We start from the raw sequence: 3,042 nt of genomic DNA on the forward strand, positions 1-3,042 counted from the left end.
GCATGAGAAAAGTCCTGATGCTTATAAGCTTTGGGAATTGCTGATAACCTGATAAACAAAAATGTTAAGGCAACTTCAGGAGCTAATCAAAACCCCAGCAGGTTGAGGAAATGTCAATATTTACAGCAAGCAGCCTTTCATCAGTTAATCACTTTTAACCTTCATAAACTAAGATACTATAGAGGACTTCAGGTTAATATATGAACCCTCTATTCAATTAAGGTATTACAAAGGCAGTTACAAACAAATAAGGCATCATGAAATGAAGTACAATTGAATTTATCAGGGAAGAAGCAGGCCAAATAGGGACCAGAGAGCCCCAGTTTCAGTGTTTTAAAGGAAGAAGTGTTCTGTGTAATTCTAAAGAAACAGACTCAGCATTAGTTCCAAATATTTTATTTCACACATAAAGCACAGTATCCATACCCATACTAATACAGAACAGACTTATGCCAATTCTGGTGCATGCTTTTGTTATTGCATTATAGTTCATGAGAATTGTAGTGCATAATTAAATAGAAAAACTTGAATCTGGAATTATAAAACCAACCCCACAAACCAACAATTCCACTTGATATGTATTAAGTCATTACTTTTCATTTTTTTAAGTTTTTTTTTTTTTTAAGGAAAGAAGAAGGGAATCAAGGAGGAAGAAAAGGGGGGAAAAGAGGGAGAGAGAAAGAGAAAAAATTCTTTTCCATGTAAATCATTAAAAATGCATGAAGGCTTAAAGCACGCCAGGAACAGCCTATGCATTCATTTAGGAGACTATGCACGAGAAAACCCACTGCATTAAAAGCAAAAGAGAGATTTTCTAAACCTCAGGATGGCAGGGAAGCAGAACAAGCCATGGAGGAGACTGGTGGGGTGGAAATGCTCTAGGCAGGGAGGGGCTCCTTGTTCACATCCCCTTTCCTGACAGAAAGCACCAGGGGCCTTGAGCACTGCAGCATTCGTGATGCTCCAGCAGAGCTTTCTAAGTTTTATCTTCCAGAGGAGCTAATCACAATAACAAACATATGGATTATTATTCTTGCTGTTGAGTTCAGCTTCTGCACAGAGAAACCTCCTGGTATGAATGGCTAATTTATTGAGCTACAGATGTGAGCTCTCCTTTGCGTGCAGAAGGCAGTATGATACAGGAGTTAGACAACAGGGCCTGGCATCAGCAGTTGCAGGTTAAATATCTCCTTGACACTTCCTATCTCCTGAAGGCACTTCAGCTCAGTGCTTTCCTGCCCCGTGGGGGGGAACATTTGCTATAAATGACGTCCCACCATGAGAATCCTGGGTTTTATATAAGCATACTTTATCGTTACGAAACACCAGACATCACACACCATCAGGGGACGATTTTCACCTTGTACAAAGCCGTGCTCCTGTGGGACAGGGTATCTGACCTTGATGTGTCATGCCATAACTAGAGAGAGACATCAGGAGAGAAATGGCTTTTATTGTGTGAAGCTGGTTTGTTTGGTTTTTTGAAGTTTTCTGCGTCATCCTTTTTAAATTTTTAGAGTGAATTTATTGCTCTTGAAATCCATATCCCAGGGGCCTGGGTCTGCTCAGCACAGAGAAGAGTGCAGGGGAAGCAGTGCTGCAGCTTTCCCCTCTGGTGTTTCAGTCCCGACTTGAAGTAAATGCTCGGAGATTATTTATTTATTTGTAAACTCCACCTCTCTTGGCACTGCAGTGCCAGGAGGTGCAAATCCTGGTGCTTTTCCTTTATGCTGTGGACACAACCAGCCTGAAAGCACCATTCATTAGCTGTGAGGCACTTAATAATCAATAGTGGCCAATCGTCGCTGGTACCCCCAGCCCGACTTACCATTAAATATCTGCAGAGGGAGGGCTCTGTGTGGGATGTTCAGTTCTGTGTTTTGAGTCACTGTCTCTTTGGAGGTCTCCATTAGCCCAGGGTGCTGCTCCATCCCAGTTCATGCTCAAGTAACTGGTCTACTGGTGATGCCATCACTCTCACCCTTAGGTCAGAGGTAAGATATGAGGACTAGAAACACCAGACTCCATGTCTTAACTAACACAGGGTTTGATGTAATCTGCAATACGGAGACAAAATATCCCACCTGTGCCTATGGCAGGGTTCCTGCTGTTGGTCTATGTGGCACCTCTGACAGCGAGCACAAGAGCCTGAGCTACAGAGACCACAGATATGATCCAGTTTGGGAACCACTATAGCCTGGGGCTTTTCCAGGGCCGAAATTTCATAAGCCAGACAAAAAGGTAATCCCCATCTTTTCTGGACTGAGGAAGAGTTGCAGTTTAACTGTTCCCAATTGGGACTTGCGTAACTTCAGCCCTGTTGCATCCCTCCTAATGATGCCATTTCCTACCATAGGCAGGAGGCAATCAGGTTTTGCCTAATCAGCAGGTTTTGAGCTTTTGATTCCCACTCCTGCCCACCCCTTCTTTTTGTCAATATTCATTATAAATGCTTGAAGTCAGGGTTCCTTTTTAGCTGACTGTGCTTTCTCTGCCTCACCCCTTCAGGTGGAGAGCTGACAAGTGACCACTTCTTGCACAAGGAAACTTTAAATGAATCCCAAAAGAAAGTATTTGTGTAAGAATGAAAGGGCATCCCAGGCTTCTGCTGAGTAATGGATGTGACAATAATTGTAGGGGAAAAAAGATCCAAACAGTTGGGTGTTGGTTTTTGGGTTTTGGTTTTTTTGTGGGGTTTTTTTTTTTTTTTTGCTTTCTGCAGCCAAGCTTTTGATCTAAAGATGTAAAAAACCTGACAGTTGCTGCAGCAAGAGCTGCACTTTGATTCTGGGGCACACAGGAAGGAGAGTTGCCAATGTGGGAATCAAGAAACTGGCTATTGCTCCTTTGAACTGTATCAAAAGCTCATCATATTTACTTCTTCCAATTAACAAGTGAATTTATTATGAGTGTAGATGAAAGGCTGGTAGCCAAGATTGGGAACAGATAGGAAGGGGGGCACTTTGCTAGTTACAGCCACAGTAAGGCACATCTGAATGCAACACGGCTGCCACCAGTCCCAGCCCCGGCCTCTCCCCACTA

Source organism: Lathamus discolor, chromosome 10 (assembly GCF_037157495.1).
Source record: "Lathamus discolor isolate bLatDis1 chromosome 10, bLatDis1.hap1, whole genome shotgun sequence".
Lineage (NCBI taxonomy): Eukaryota > Metazoa > Chordata > Aves > Psittaciformes > Psittacidae > Lathamus > Lathamus discolor.